A 17,803-nucleotide genomic window follows, 5' to 3' on the forward strand; every position below is an offset into this window, starting at 1 on the left:
CTCCTGCTGCTCCCTGTCATCTCTCTCAACCAAGAGATAACAACAACGTACCGGATCACTTCATAGTTATCTATAGAGGGCACATTCATTTTTTCCAGCATTTTATCAGTGTTCATCCTTTTTTAAGCATCTACTGTATATCAAGCTTTTTTTGGCAGCAGATAGACAGTAGATAACTGTCTTCAGTTTTAAACAAGGACTTCTGATGACTCAGAGTTATAGCTGTTTAGATGTAGGCTATAGCTCCTCTTAGTCAACATGTTTCTCAGAGTTCAGAGTGAGGAACACGTTTTACATGGCGCCTGATTTCTGAGACAGTCTGTCATTGAAGGTGGTTTTCTTAAAGGAGCAGTGCAGTCAAAAACGTGATTTCCCTGTTTTTTTCATATATTTCCACACTATGTTGTAGAAGATTCTGTGAAAGATGTAACTTTCTTTTTTTTAAAGTTCATTTTAGTGTAAGAGCTGTTTGGAAAGACTGCCTGAAATTTCTGCTTGCTTTGCATGGGTGGGGTTTTGGACTGCCTGGTGACATCATCAGGCGGTAAAAGTTTGTTGATCATACTTATTCTACTGTTATAAGTAAGTAGTTATAGTAAGTAGTTTATAATCTGATTGTTATTATATTTAGAAAGCATTTCAGTCATTTCAAGGCATATTCCTCCACTTTTGTTGAATAGAAAAAAACATATATATGATTTTTAGTATTTTTATATTTTTATAATATTAGTACTATGCACTTGAGCTTGTGTCCTCAAAAGTCAGTACATCTCAGCAATTTATAAAACATTTTTTACCAGAAAGGTGAGGTCCAGAACTTTCTAGAACTATGTGGCATTACTAGTTATTGTTTATTGCCATCCCATGAATGTTTCATTTTTTGGGGTATGTCTATTTATCTACACATTTATAGAAATCTACATTTTGCCATAACGTTCATCAATAGACCAAATAAGAAAGAGAGTTTGCCCTCTTCATACCATTAACAGCTAGTTTTTAGGTTACATAACCCTCCCATTAGGCTCATCCAATTAGGCCCCTCAGACCACTCCCAGACAGTCCTAGCAAAATTCTTCTTCTTGCTAAGCAGCTATTTTTGTTTCTGTTTAACATAATATTTGAAAACAATCTCAGTAGAGATACATTATTGTTACCCTGAAATGATTTGATGTTGAGATAAAAACTGATTTGGACCTTTAATTTGTGGGGAACATCTGAGAGAAAGATAAAGAGAAAGATAAAAAATAGTTAGACATTTGCATCATGCTGAAGCCAGGGATCAATGCAGACACAGAGTGCTCATTTTTCTGTATTTTCCTGGATAGTCACCTGTTGAAGTGTCCTGGTATTAAGGAATGCTTTTCCCTAATTTGAGCTCATGATTCCTTTTTTGTTCAAGCTGGGCTGAAATGCATTTGGGTACTCAGACTCACCATTAATGCTCCAATCACTGGGCGTTTTAAACTTATGGTTCAAATGTGTTCAGGAAGTTTCAATGGTTTTTAACCCCATTCTCCTGGATTCCTGTCACACCCTGACCATCGTTTGCTTTGTATGTTTCTATGTTTTGTTTGGTCAGGATGTGATCTGAGTGGGCATTCTATGTTGGATGTCTAGTTTGTCTGTTTCTGTGTTTGATCCTGATATGGTTCTCAATCAGAGGCAGGTGTTAGTCATTGTCTCTGATTGGGAACCATATTATAGGTAGCCTGTTTTGTGTGGGGTTTTGTGGGTGGTTGTTTCCTGTCTTTGTGTTTGTTGCACCAGATAGGGCTGTTTCTGTTTTGCCACGTTTATTGTTTTGTATTATTTTCATGTTGAGTTTCCTTATTAAAAAACATGAACTATAACCAGGCTGCTTTTTGGTCCGCCTCTCCTTCCCAGGAGGAAAGCCGTTACAATTCCTGTGTTTCCTCCTTACAGAGGAGGGGTGCCACAGGGTTCAATTCTGTATACATCAATGATGTTGCTTTTGCTGCTGGTGATTCTCTGATCCACCTCTATGCAGACGACACCATTCTGTATACTTCTGCCCCCCCTTTGGACACTGTGTTAACAAGCTTCCAGACGAGCTTCAATGCCATACAACTCTCCTTCCGTGGCCTCCAACTGCTCTTCAACTGATTGCTGCCTGCACCTGCCTGCCCGTCCAGCATCACTACTCTGGACAGTTCTGACGTAGAATACGTGGACAACTACAAATACCTAGGTGTCTGGTTAGACTGTAAACTCTCCTTTCAGACTCACATTAAGCATCTCCAATTAAAAATTAAATCTAGAATCGGCTTCCTATTTCGCAACAAAGCATCCTTCACTCATGCTGCCAAACATACCCTCGTAAAACTGACCATCCTACCGATCCTTGACTTCAGCGATGTCATTTATAAAATAGCCTCCAACACTCTACTCAACAAATTGGATGCAGTCTATCACAGTGCCATCCATTTTTGTCACCAAAGCCCCATATACTGCCCACCACTGCGACCTGTATGCTCTCGTTGGCTGGCCCTCGCTTCATACTCGTCGCTAAATCCACTGGCTCCAGGTCACCCACTGGCTCCAGGGTAAAGCCCCCGCTTATCTCAGCTTACTGGTCACCATGGCAGCACCCACTCGTAGCACGCGCTCCAGCAGGTATAGCTCACTGGTCACCCCCAAAGCCAATTCCTCCTTTGGCCTCCTTTCCTTCCAGTTCTCTACTGCCAATGACTGGAACGAACTGCAAAAATGACTGAAGCTGGATACTCATATCTCCCTCACTAGCTTTAAGCACCAGCTGTCAGAGCAGCTCACAGATCACTGCACCTGTACCTCATGCCCATACTGTATTTATTTATTTATCTTTCTCCTTTGCACCCCAGGATCTCTACTTGCACATTCATCTTCTGCACATCTACCATTCCAGTGTTTAATTGCTATATTGTAATTACTTTCCACCATGGCCTATTTATTGCCTTAAATCCCTTATCTTACCTCATTTGCACTCACTGTATATAGACTTTTTGGTTATTTTTTTTTCTACTGTATTATTGACTGTATGTTTGTTTATTCCATGTGTAACTCTGTGTTGTCGAACTGCTATGCTTTATCTTGGCCAGGTTGCAGTTATACATGATAACTTGTTCTCAACTAGCCTACCTGGTTAAATAAAGGTGAAATAAAAATAAAAAAAGTAAATAAAATAAAAGAGGTGATCTATCAAACACTATATACCACCACCATCAGGAAGCAGAGGAGGTTGGGCTATGGGTGCAGATGTGTGCATGTGTGTGTGCGTGTGTGTGTGTGCGTGTAAGTATTTGTGTATACATGTGTTTGTGTGTGTTTGTGTTTGGGAAGGTTTTTGCTGTCATGGGCTCCAGATGGCCCTAAGAGTCTGTCACTTCCTCCTTGTTAAAAGTCTACCCCACTCTTCACAAACAGGCAGGAGTCAAATTAGATGTTTGATTGAGCCAGAAACATCTAAGGGTGTTGGAGGAATAAGACATTGAATGGAATGACAGATGACAGAGGTCAGGGGTCACATTCATTGGTCTAAGGATAGTTCTACAGGAGACCCAGAGCCTATAGCATGTGACCTGGTCATGGATCAGGCTACTCTTTGTTGCTGTGTTCCATGTACTGTATGTCAGCAGAGCTGAAGTTGCTGCGACGGCAGAAACCGTAGTTAAGTCCACCTTATGGTCTGAAAGCCTGCTACGAACTTTCCCTTTCTCTTATCCTTCGCTGACCTGGTAGATGGAAACAAGATTGTTCTTGAAATCTCTCTACATTTTAAATTCTCACATCAGGCATTTTTACGACATCCACTTGTTTGTTTCAACTTAGCTGAAAACGTGGCATCCTCTCCTCTCCATGTTGAGATCATAAGTCAGTTTAGAGGTTAGAAAATGTTTAAACGTGTTTTCCTAGATGTCTGTTTTGTTGTATTACATTTGCAATTCATTGCATATTTGTTGTAATTTATGCTCCCATCAAAGTGGACTTCATGAGTGGTCCAACTTATTTTTGTTTGTGTCAGTTGGTTTCCTTGGGGAATGTGAAGTTTGTCATGATGATGCATACCTTGTATGATATCTTGCTACACTGACTTGACCCTTTTAAAAAGCTAAATAGCCTATTCTGTGTAAATGGGTTTGCCTACGTGTAAGCAAGAGTGTACATGTTTGTTTATGGGTGTTTCCATATGAAGTGGGTGTTTAATGTGATAGTGCTTGTGTTGGGCAATGTGGATACTGTATTGTACGTGTGTTTTCCATAAGGCAATGGCTGTTCATAGGGAGGAGGCTCTTCATGCTCAGTCAGTTGACTAACATCTTGTAAAGTCCTGATGCTCTCAGCCAGAACCATCTCTTCCAGTTCTAAAGGATTTCTCTCTTCCTGAACACTGTGTTAAAGCCCTAATGATTACAGAGGGGGCAGGCCAGGTTCTATACAGACCAGAGAGCACTCAGCAACAGCAGGTCTGAGGTTGAACTACTGTAGGCCAGCCTATTATTAGTAATGGGAACATCCAGAAACAGTCAAACTCATTGTCTCATTTACCTGTGTTTTATGTTCATGTCTTTATCACAGTAGCGTAGCTCCAATGGAATGGATATGAAACCAAACCCTTTCTTGAGAAACAATTTGGTTTCTCAAGAAAGAACTAGACACTCTAATGTACTTGTCCTCTTGCACAGTTGTGCGCCGGGGCCTCCCACTCCTCTTTCTATTCTGGTTAGAGCCAGTTTAAGCTGTTCTGTGAAGGGAGTAGTACACAGCGTTGTACGAGATCTTCAGTTTCTTGGCAATATCTCGCATGGAATAGCCTTCATTTATCAGAACAATAATAGACTGACAAGTTTCAGAGGAAAGTTCTTTGTTTCTGGCCAGTTTGAGCCTGTAATCAACCCCACAAATGCTGATGCTCCAGATACTCAACTAGTCTAAAGAAGGCCAGTTTCATCGCTTCTTTAATCAGGACAACAGTTTTCAGCTGTGCTAACATAATTGCAAAATGGTTTTCTAATCATCAATTAGCCTTTTGAAATGATAAACTTGGATTAGCTAACACAACGTGCCATTGGAACACAGGAGTGATGGTTGCTGATAATGGACCTCTGTACACATATGTAGATATTCCTGAAAAAATCTGCCATTTCCAGCTGCAATAGTCATTTACAACATTAACTATGTTTACACTGTATTTCTGATCAATTTGATGTTTTTTAATGGACAAAAAAATGTGCTTTTCTTTCAAGAACAAGGACATTATAAAGTGACCCCAAACTTTTTAACGGTAGTGTACATACATATCAAATATTGTTGAAACAATCAATTTTCAGGACAAACACTTAAAATGAATGATTATGGAAAACAAAACCTGTATGCGAATATTCAAAGTTATTATGAAACTTATTATATTTCATTAATCACTTAAACCCACGCTGTTTATTTTCTATGCATAGTCACTTTACCCCTACCAACATGTACAAATTACCTCAACACACCTGTACCACCCGTATATTGGTACCACCTAGTTATTGTTATTTTATTGTGTTACTTTTTAAAGTTTTGTTTATTTATAAATATTTTCTTAACTGCATTGTTGGTTAAGGGCTTGTAAGTAAGCATTTCACAGTAAAGTATACTATACAATATACCTGTGGTATTCGGCACATGACAACAACAAACATGTGACTACATTTCCCAGAATGCACCCGTAACCCTCAAGTTGACCCTGACGCCTTCAAAAGGAAGCCAAACAAATTAAATGACCGGTGGAAATACACAGTAACTAGCTATTCTATCCACAAAGGTTACAAGAGTATATGAACATTGTTTACAGAGAAAAGTTATATATTTTGGTAGTGTGATCTGTCAGATTGAATGGCACTCATGTTCTGAGTGGAATTTCTTTGAATTGCACTGAATTTAAATCTACTTCCTGTCACTCAAACTCAAATTCTAATTCTACAACATGTGAGGTGTGGCGAATTCAATTAGAATTCAATTAGAATCAACTCATGAGTTCAACAGGAGTCAAATCTAAAATTCTGAATTGAGCCCAACCCTGACCCACACACACTCTCTCTCTCTCTCTCTCTCTCTCTCTCTCTCTCTCTCTCTCTCTCTCTCTCTCTCTCTCTCTCTCTCTCTCTCTCTCTCTCTCTCTCTCTCTCTCTCTTTCACACACACACACACACACGCACGCACGCACGCACGCACACACACACACACACACACACACACACACACACACACACACACACACACACACACACACACACACACACACACACACACACACACACACACACACACACACACACACACACACACACACACACACACACACACACTGTCTATAGTATCAACCCCTCCTAGCAACAAGTACCATAAATAATTCCACCTGCTGCTTCGTCCCAGTGGCAGCCACTCAGACGGCGCCTCCATTGACACACACAGACCAAAATATCACTGGGCAATTCACCCAACGCTGTAAACCCCAAAACCTGAACCCCTGCTGAGCATTTCATTGAGTGAAAAACTACACCCTTTCATTCTGCATTTGATGTTAGCTCTTGTATCAGGCCTTGCCCCAGTGCACTAGAGAAACCTCAACCACTTTACTGTATGTTAACTGTACAGTCAGGGCAAAAAATACTAAATACAATTAATACAGTGACTGTGATATGTTGTTGTTTATCTACCTTAGTTGAATGCACTGACTTGTAAGTCAGTCTTGATAAGTGTGTCTGTTAATGACCAAAATGTAAATGTATATGTGAAAATGAACATACCAAAATGAACTGCAAAGCACACTGGGTATTATTATTAGGGCTGAGTTTATTAGAATAATACTCAGTATGCTTTCTAATTGTTAATTTGTACATATACATTTACATTTAGATCATTTAGCTCTTATTACACCATAGTGCCATCAGACATCTGATACCATGTGGGGTGAAAGGGGGCCACAAAATGGTGAACCGCTATAAAAAATGCTATAGAAAATGCTATAGAAAATGTTTATGTATTTTGAAAATACAAATTACAGCTCTTGAAAGTATCTTGTTACAAAATACATTAGAGTGTAGTTTAGCCCAGTGTAATGCAAAATACTCAGGAGTAATTGAAATATTTCAATTATGGGCTTTGTGATGGCCACTCCAATATCTTGACTTTGTTGTCCTTAAGCCACCATAAGGACTCTCAGACCATGAGAAAACATTTGCAAACATTTCTGGGGTCTAGTTCCATCATAAAACATCCAAGATGGCATAGCAGTTCAGACGTCTTTTGTCCTCGTCTTGTCGTGTCCTGTATATATATATATATTTACAACTTTTTCACATACATTTTATTTTTATTTTCCATCAACTCATCTTCAAAACACTCTCCTGCAACCCGCCTCACCAATGTATATTTATAAAAAAGTATTATTTACCTCAGATCTGTAATCCTCCAAGAAGCTAGCCAGAAACTCCAAGAAGCTAGCCTGAAACTAGCCAGAAGCTAATCCAGAAGCTAGTTCAGAAGCTAGTTAGCTCCTTTACTGGCAAATCGTTAATATTCACCTAACCACGGTTTGTGGTCATCAGCTATCCTTTAGCTCGAAAATCTATCGCCAGTTCTGTACGGCGCAGCGCGGCTCGGAACGGAACATACCGGACCAATTTTTCTCTCCATGTCCCTGGACATTCATACCCGGATCTCACAGCTAGCTAGCTGCTATCCGTGTGACCATCGGCCTTCGTCGATTCCGGAGCAAACATCAATTATTCCGGAGCTAGCAAGCTCCGTCAATCACTCCTGAGTTCCATCAATCACACCTGGGCTGCAGTCACCTATCCGGACCCGTTTTACTGCCTTCGCGGAGCCCCACCGGGCCTTCACAACTGGACTGCCGACGTTATCTACCCGAAGGAGTTATTCGGCCGGCTCCTCCGTCGCGACGTTACCTGAACGCCCATCTGCGGCCTGCTAACCGTTAGCTGTCTTACCGGCTGCTATCTGAATAGACAATCGGACAATTTTTTAATTATTATTTTTTTTTAATTATTTTTTAAATTATTATTATTATCTTTTCTTCTTGGGCCTCTATAACTATATCTATTGTTTTTATTTTTGTTGTTGTTGTGTGATTTGGATTAATCCCCTCTACCACACGGAACCCCACTAATCTACTGACGGAACGTAAGGGGTGGCTAACAGACCTCCATCCTATGCTAGCTTGCTACCGATGCCCTGGCTAGCTGTCTAAATCACCAACCAACCTCTCCACTCACCGGACCCTTTTGATCACTCGACTAAGCATGCCTATCCTTAATGTCAATATGTCTTGTCCATTTCTGTTCTGGTTAGTGTTTATTGGCTTATTTCACTGTAGAGCCTCTAGTCCTGCTCACTATACCTTATCCAACCTATTAGTTCCACCACCCACACATGCAATGACATCTCCTGGTTTCAACGATGTTTCTAGAGACAATATCTCTCTCTTCATCACTCAATACCTAGGTTTACCTCCACTGTATTCACATCCTACCATACATTTGTCTGTACATTATACCTTGATGCTATTTTATCGCCCCCAGAAACCTCCTTTTACTCTATGTTCCAGACGTTCTAGACGACCAATTCTCATAGCTTTTAGCCGTACCCTTATTCTACTCCTCCTATGTTCCTCTGGCGATGTAGAGGTGAATCCAGGCCCTGCAGTGCCTAGCTCCACTCCTATTCCCCAGGCGCTCTCTTTTGACGACTTCTGTAACCGTAATAGCCTTGGTTTCATGCATGTTAACATTAGAAGCCTCCTCCCTAAGTTTGTTCTATTCACTGCTTTAGCACACTCTGCCAACCCGGATGTTCTAGCTGTGTCTGAATCCTGGCTTAGGAAGACCACCAAAAATTCTGAAGTTTTAATTCCAAACTACAACATTTTCAGACAAGATAGAACTGCCAAAGGGGGCGGTGTTGCAATCTACTGCAAAGATAGCCTGCAGAGTTCTGTCCTACTATCCAGGTCTGTACCCAAACAATTTGAACTTCTACTTTTAAAAATCCACCTCTCTAAAAACAAGTCTCTCACCGTTGCCGCCTGCTATAGACCACCCTCTGCCCCCAGCTGTGCTCTGGACACCATATGTGAACTGATTGCCCCCCATCTATCTTCAGAGTTCGTGCTGCTAGGCGACCTAAACTGGAACATGCTTAACACCCCAGCCATCCTACAATCTAAACTTGATGCCCTCAATCTCACACAAATAATCAATGAACCTACCAGGTACCTCCCCAAAACCTTAAACACGGGCACCCTCATAGATATCATCCTAACCAACTTCCCCTCTAAATACACCTCTGCTGTCTTCAACCAAGATCTCAGCGATCACTGCCTCATTGCCTGCATCCGTAATGGGTCAGCGGTCAAACGACCTCCACTCATCACTGTAAAACGCTCCCTGAAACACTTCTGCGAGCAGGCCTTTCTAATCGACCTGGCCGGGGTATCCTGGAAGGATATTGATCTCATCCCGTCAGTAGAGGATGCCTGGATATTTTTTAAAAATGCCTTCCTAACCATCTTAAATAAACATGCCCCATTCAAGAAATTTAGAACCAGGAACAGATATAGCCCTTGGTTCTCCCCAGACCTGACTGCCCTTAACCAACACAAAAACATCCTATGGCGTTCTGCATTAGCATCGAACAGCCCCCGTGATATGCAGCTGTTCAGGGAAGCTAGAAATCATTATACACAGGCAGTTAGAAAAGCCAAGGCTAGCTTTTTCAAGCAGAAATTTGCTTCCTGCAACACTAACTCAAAAAAGTTCTGGGACACTGTAAAGTCCATGGAGAATAAGAACACCTCCTCCCAGCTGCCCACTGCACTGAAGATAGGAAACACTGTCACCACTGATAAATCCACCATAATTGAGAATTTCAATAAGCATTTTTCTACGGCTGGCCATGCTTTCCACCTGGCTACTCCTACCCCGGACAACAGCACTGCACCCCCAACAGCAACTCGCCCAAGCCTTCCCCATTTCTCCTTCTCCCAAATCCATTCAGCTGATGTTCTGAAAGAGCTGCAAAATCTGGACCCCTACAAATCAGCCGGGCTAGACAATCTGGACCCTTTCTTTCTAAAATTATCTGCCGAAATTGTTGCCACCCCTATTACTAGCCTGTTCAACCTCTCTTTCGTGTCGTCTGAGATTCCCAAAGATTGGAAAGCAGCTGCGGTCATCCCCCTCTTCAAAGGGGGGGACACTCTTGACCCAAACTGCTACAGACCTATATCTATCCTACCGTGCCTTTCTAAGGTCTTCGAAAGCCAAGTCAACAAACAGATTACCGACCATTTCGAATCTCACCATACCTTCTCTGCTATGCAATCTGGTTTCAGAGCTGGTCATGGGTGCACCTCAGCCACGCTCAAGGTCCTAAACGATATCTTAACCGCCATCGATAAGAAACATTACTGTGCAGCCGTATTCATTGATCTGGCCAAGGCTTTCGACTCTGTCAATCACCATATCCTCATCGGCAGACTCGACAGCCTTGGTTTCTCAAATGATTGCCTCGCCTGGTTCACCAACTACTTCTCTGATAGAGTTCAGTGTGTCAAGTCGGAGGGTCTGCTGTCCGGACCTCTGGCAGTCTCTATGGGGGTGCCACAGGGTTCAATTCTTGGACCGACTCTCTTCTCTGTATACATCAATGAGGTCGCTCTTGCTGCTGGTGAGTCTCTGATCCACCTCTACGCAGACGACACCATTCTGTATACTTCCGGCCCTTCTTTGGACACTGTGTTAACAACCCTCCAGGCAAGCTTCAATGCCATACAACTCTCCTTCCGTGGCCTTCAATTGCTCTTAAATACAAGTAAAACTAAATGCATGCTCTTCAACCGATCGCTACCTGCACCTACCCGCCTGTCCAACATCACTACTCTGGACGGCTCTGACTTAGAATACGTGGACAACTACAAATACTTAGGTGTCTGGTTAGACTGTAAACTCTCCTTCCAGACCCACATCAAACATCTCCAATCCAAAGTTAAATCTAGAATTGGCTTCCTATTTCGCAACAAAGCATCCTTCACTCATGCTGCCAAACATACCCTTGTAAAACTGACCATCCTACCAATCCTCGACTTTGGCGATGTCATTTACAAAATAGCCTCAAATACCCTACTCAACAAATTGGATGCAGTCTATCACAGTGCAATCCGTTTTATCACCAAAGCCCCATATACTACCCACCATTGCGACCTGTACGCTCTCGTTGGCTGGCCCTCGCTTCATACTCGTCGCCAAACCCACTGGCTCCATGTCATCTACAAGACCCTGCTAGGTAAAGTCCCCCCTTATCTCAGCTCGCTGGTCACCATAGCATCTCCCACCTGTAGCACACGCTCCAGCAGGTATATCTCTCTAGTCACCCCCAAGACCAATTCTTTCTTTGGCCGCCTCTCCTTCCAGTTCTCTGCTGCCAATGACTGGAACGAACTACAAAAATCTCTGAAACTGGAAACACTTATCTCCCTCACTAGCTTTAAGCACCAACTGTCAGAGCAGCTCACAGATTACTGCACCTGTACATAGCCCACCTATAATTTAGCCCAAACAACTACCTCTTTCCCAACTGTATTTAATTTTTATTTATTTATTTATTTTGCTCCTTTGCACCCCATTATTTTTTTATTTCTACTTTGCACATTCTTCCATTGCAAAACTACCATTCCAGTATTTTACTTGCTATATTGTATTTACTTTGCCATCATGGCCTTTTTTTGCCTTTACCTCCCTTCTCACCTCATTTGCTCACATTGTATATAGACTTGTTTATACTGCATTATTGACTGTATGTTTGTTTTTACTCCATGTGTAACTCTGTGTCGTTTTATCTGTCGAACTGCTTTGCTTTATCTTGGCCAGGTCGCAATTGTAAATGAGAACTTGTTCTCAACTTGCCTACCTGGTTAAATAAAGGTAAAATAAATAAAATAAAAATAAATAAATAACTAATCAAATCAAATGTATTTATAAAGCCCTTCTTACATCAGCTGATATCTCAAAGTGATGTACAGAAACGCAGCCTAAAACCCCAAACAGCAAGCAATGCAGGTGTAGAAGCACAGTGGCCAGGAAAAACTCCCTAGAAAGGCCAAAACCTAGGAAGAAAACTAGAGAGGAACCAGGCTATGAGGTGTGGCTAGTCCTCTTCTGGCTGTGCCGGGTGGAGATTATAACAGAACATGGCCAAGATGTTCAAATGTTCATAGATGACCAGCAGGGTCAAATAATAATAATCACAGTGGTTGTCGAGGGTGCAACAGGCCATCACCTCAGGAGTAAATGTCAGTTGGCTTTTCATAGCCGATCATTGAGAGTATCTCTTCCGCTCCTGCTGTCTCTAGAGAGTTGAAAACAGCAGGTCTGGGACAGGTAGCACGTCCGGTGAACAGGTCAAGGTTTCATAGCCGCAGGCAGAACAGTTGAAACTGGAGCAGCAGCACGGCCAGGAGGACTCGGGACAGCAAGGAGTCATCAGGCCAGGTAGTCCTGAGGCATGGTCCTAGGGCTCAGGTCCTCTGAGAGAGAGAGAGAGAGAGAGAGAGAGAGAGAGAGAGAGAGAGAGAGAGAGAAGGAAAGAAAGAAAGAAAGAAAGAAAGAAAGAAAGAAAGAAAGAAAGAAAGAAAGAAAGAAAGAAAACAAGAAAACAAGAAAACAAGAAAACAAGAGAAAGAGAGAGAATAAGATAGAGCATACTTATATTCACACAGGACACTGGATAAGACAGGAGAAATACTCCAGATATAACAAACGGAACCTAGCCCCCTGACACATAAACTACTGCAGCATAAATACTAGGGGCTGAGAAAGTAGGGGTCAGGAGACACTGTGGCACCATCTGACGATACCCCCAGACAGGGCCAAACAGGCAGGATATAACCCCACCTACAAAGCACACCCCCCACACCGCTATAGGGATATCTTCAACCACCAACTTTCCATCCTGAGACAAGGCCGAGTATAGCCCACAAAGATCTCCGCCACGGCACAACCCAAGGGGGGGCGCCAACAAAACTAGGCTTTTTTAGAACAGGCCAAAGTGGGCTATATAAGTGGCCTATTTCAATTTGGCACGCAAAACAAAATATCTGACATATCTGACATAGAACTGTAATTTTTCATTTCTCATCATTCTACCACAAACAGAATTAAGCCCCAATGGCCTCCTTTTCCTCAAGTAATCTGGCCCTGTGTCAGTCCTAGAACTGAGGGGTATTGTGGGGCTTTTAGATGACCAGTAGACTGTGACCCAGCCTGCTAAACTTGTCAGCAGGATAAAAGCAGACAGAATACAGTATAGGAAACAAACTTGACAAAGAAGCCGCTAGGATAACATTTGGCCTCTGCTGCTTTGCTCATTAAACTTGTGCCACCCACAAATACAATCATCTGAGGTAAACATATTACTGCCACCATTGTTTCAACCCTCCTGGATATCATTTTTTAAAGGATGCACCAGTACCATCCTGTTTCAGAATGTTTTTTTATATTCACCAGTGTTATTGACCCAGAGAGAGTAATTGGAATGGATGGTGTGGAGTTGGGGTGTGTAACCCCCGTTGTGTCCCAGCCTGGGAGGCTCTGGACAGTCATGGCTAGAAGAGAGCCGGCTTTTGTCAAATTAATGTCAGACTTGACTTTTCATAGTAGGTTAGGAGAAGTTACGCAGCAGGTTAGAATAATTCATGTGGAAGGTTAGAATAATTAGATTAAGGTCAGGAAAAGGTTTAGGGTTTGCAAAAAGTTTTAAAAAGTAAACGTTTGATGTTAATTTGAAAAAGCTGGATCTCTTCTAACCATGACCACTCTGGACAAGGTGTCAGCGTCTCTCCTTCCTGCTTCCTCATTGGGTCCCTGGTCCAGCCACAGTGGGCTCTAATGGGGATGGATGTGTTATTTACTGATACTGACAGCAAGAGAGCAGGAGAACAAACGAGACAGTGATCAAACGAGAGTTCAACTGGAGTCATTCCAAGAGATCAGAGTCCGACTCACGTGTCTCACAAGAATCTTTGTTGATTCAAAAAATCATACTGTCTCTCTCTTGCTCTGTCTCTCTCCATTTGTGTGGAATTTGGCAGCTCTTTCCCCTGCTCCCTCCCACTCTTCTCTCTCTGTGCCTCGTGTGTGTCTCAGTACTACTCGCGGTGGCAGAGTTGGTGAGTGTGTCAGTGTTTCTGGCAGTGGCTTAGTGAGGGTCTCTCTCTCAGAAGTTGAAACTTTCTATCAATCTTCAATCACTTAACTTGGAGATAAAGGAAATCAGAAGTGACATCATTCTGATATTCAATAACTCGGCAAGTACCTCAGCACAGGTAAGGAACTCTGAGCTTTGAACCTTGCTGTTGTTGTTGATGTAGCCTACTGTGGTTCTCAGTTTTAAGTTGACTTACTTGTTGGTGTCATTGTTTGGTGAATCTGTCATATTTTATTAACCTGTTAATGTATTTGCTTGGTTTAAATAGCTGTTTAATTTGGTGCTGGGGTGAGTGACTATCCCAGGGCTGGACTTTATTAATCAGATCAAATCAAGTTGTGGCTCCAGTGCCGATATGAGTGTGGGTCTCAAATTAAGCGATGTTGCAACCTGACGGTTATAATGTTGATTTGTGGTGTTTGATAGAGAGCTTTACTGGGTCATGGTATAAGTTATAGTGGCTTGAGAAATTATTCACCCCCCTTGGCATTTTTCCTATTTTGTTGCCTTACAACCTGGAGTTGAGATAGATTTTGGGGGGGTTTGTATCATTTGATTTACACAACATGCCTACCACTTTGAAGATACAAAATATTTGTTATTGTGAAACAAACAAGAAATAAGACAAAAAAATCACAAAACTGGAGTGTGCATAACTATTCACCCCCCCAAAGTCAACTCTTTTTTAGAGCCACCTTTTGCAGCAATTACAGCTGCAAGTCTCTTGGACTATGTCTCCATAAGATTGGCACATCTAGCCACTGCGATTTTTGCCCATTCTTCAAGACAAAACAGCTCCAGCTCCTTCAAATTGGATGGGTTCCACTGGTGTACAGCAATCTTTAAGTCATACCATAGATTCTCAATTGGATTGAGGTCTGGGCTTTGACTAGGCCATTCCAAGACATTTCAATGTTTCCCCTTAAACCACTCGAGTGTTGCTTTAGCAGTATGCTTAGAGTCATTGTCCTGCTGGAAGGTGAATCTCCTTCCCAGTCTCAAATCTCTGGAAGACTGAAACAGCTTTCCCTCAAGAATTTCCCTGTATTTAGCGCCATCCATCATTCCTTCAAATCTGACCAGTTTCCCAGTCCCTGCCGATGAAAAGCATCCGGGTGCATTCTTGGGGTGATGAGAGGTGTTGGGTTTGCGCCAGACATAGCACTTTCCTTGATGGCCAAAAGCTCAATTCTAGTCTCATCTGACCAGAGTACCTTCTTCCATATGTTTGGGGAGTCTCCCACATCCCTTTTGACGAACACCAAATGTGTTTGCTTATTTTTTTCTTTAAGCAATGGCTTTTTTCTGGCCACTCTTCCGTAAAGTCCAGCTCTATGGAGTGTATGGCTTAACGTGGTCCTATGGACAGATACTCCAATCTCCACTGTGGTTGGCCCTTTCTTGGCAGGTTTGTTGTGGTGCCATATTCTTTCCATTTTTAAATAATGGATATAATGGTGCTCCGTGGGATGTTCAAAGTTTCTGATATGTTTTTATAACCCAACCCTGATCTGTACACTTCTCCACAACTTTGTCCCTGACCTGTTTGGAGAGCTCCTTGGTCTTCATGGTGCCGCTTGCTTGGTGGTGCCCCTTGCTTAGTGAAGTTGCAGACTCTGGGGCCTTTCAGAACAGGTGTATATATACTGAGACAGATCATGTGACACTTAGAGTGCACACTGGTGGACGTTATTTAACTAATTATGTGACTTCTGAAGGTATTTGGTTGCACATGATCTTATTTAAGGCTTCATAGCAAAGGGGGTGAATACATACACAGGCACCACTTTTCCGCAGTTTTTTTTTTTCATTTCACTTCACCAATTTGGACTATTTTGTGAATGTCCATTACATGAAATCCAAATAAAAATCCATTGAAATTACAGGTTGTAACGCAACAAAATATGAAAAACACCAAGAGGGATGAATACTTTTGCAAGGCACTGTATTTTGATGCTGAACATGGTTTCCTTCAGTGTTGGGCCACTCATTAACAAAAAAGCTAAGTTTGTTTGTATTTCACCACCTCAGGGCAACCCTGGCCCCTTGCCTTTCACACTATTTCCCTACCCTTATCACACTATTTTCCTACCGTTATCACACTATTTTCCTATCCTTTTACATGGCTCTATATCAGTTTAAATATATCAGCTTATTTTATTGTGTGTGTGTGTGTGTCTGTGCGTGTACTCATGCTCATTCATCATTTACAGCTCAGCTGCTGCAAATGCGTCTGTCACTGTCTCCATGGAGCTTCGTTCCCTTTCTCTCTCACTCTACAGTATCTTTTCCGGCTGTCCTCTGTTCAGAATACTCCCTCTGAACCCTGGCCCATGACCCCTAACCCTGCCTCATAGAAATGGCGACTCCAGTATCAAATAGCATTTACCATTACTTCCCTCCCTTTTAGTGTACACACACACACACACACACACACACACACACACACACACACACACACACACACACACACACACACACACACACACACACACACACACACACACCCTAACTTCAGATATCTGATGCCATGCAAGACTTTCCATATTTCCTGTTGACACTATTCCTCCCCCAGAGAGAGAAAACAGATTGAGAAATAGGATCTAAGACAGAACCTTCCTTTGCTGCTGTCAGCACGTCTGCCAGTTTGGTTTCCCAGATTATCAACATACAGTACATTTGAAAAGTGTTCAGACCCTGTCACGTCCTGACCTTAGTTCCTTTTTTATGTCTCTATTTTGGTTTGAGTTGGAGTGGGCATTCTATGTTTTTCATTCTATGTTTTTCATTTCTATGTTTTGTTCTGTGTGTTATATTTCTATGTGTTTGGCCTGGTATGGTTCCCAATCAGAGGCAGCTGTCAATCGTTGTCTCTGATTGAGAACCATACCTAGGTAGCCTGTTCCCACCTGTGTTTGTGGGTAGTTGCTTTCTGTTTCGTGTCGTTCACTCTCTTTGTTGGTTTTTGTCATTCAGTGTTCAGTTTATTTAATTAAATTTACTATGAACACTTACCACGCTGCGTGTTGGTCCGATGATTCCTATTCCTCATCATCAGACGAAGAGGAGAGCCATTAAAGACGCCTTGACTTTTTCCACATTTTATTACAGCCTTATTCTAAAATGTATATATTTTTTCTCATCAATCTACACACAATACCCTTAATTACAAAGCAAAAACACATAGTTTTTTTTGCAAATGTATTAACAATACAAAAAATAAATAACTTATTTAAATACAGTTGAAGTCAGAAGTTTGCATACTCCTTAGCCAAATACATTTAAACTCAGTTTTCACAATTCCTGAAATTTGTTCCTAGTAAAAAGTCCCTGTCTTAGGTCAGCTAGGATCACCACTTTATTTTAAGAATGTGAAATGTCAAAATAGTAGTAGAGAGAATTATTTATTTCAGCTTTTATTTCTTTCATCACATTCCCAGTGAGTCAGAAGTTTTCACACACTCAATTAGTATTTGGTAGCATTGCCTTCAAATTGTTTAACTTGGGTCAAACGTTTCGGGTAGCCTTCCAGAAGCTTCCCACA

At 41.9% G+C, this 17,803-nt stretch overlaps 1 protein-coding gene across 11 annotated transcripts in view; it reads left to right on the forward strand.

Moving 5' to 3' along the window:
- palld (palladin, cytoskeletal associated protein) overlaps positions 1-17,803 on the forward strand; it is a 121,744-nt gene that overhangs the window by 26,874 nt on the left and 77,067 nt on the right. The window contains exon 1 of one of the 11 annotated variants that reach the window (XM_031785862.1): positions 14,201-14,377. The exons of 7 other annotated variants lie outside the window; for them this stretch is intronic. The gene's annotated coding sequence lies outside the window, so the exon portion shown is untranslated. Of the gene's footprint in view, positions 1-14,200; positions 14,378-17,803 lie in introns of those variants that run through there. 3 more of the 11 variants (XM_031785865.1, XM_031785864.1, XM_031785863.1) reach the window with 3 other exon arrangements.

This window comes from Oncorhynchus kisutch, linkage group LG13 (genome assembly GCF_002021735.2).
Source record: "Oncorhynchus kisutch isolate 150728-3 linkage group LG13, Okis_V2, whole genome shotgun sequence".
NCBI lineage: Eukaryota > Metazoa > Chordata > Actinopteri > Salmoniformes > Salmonidae > Oncorhynchus > Oncorhynchus kisutch.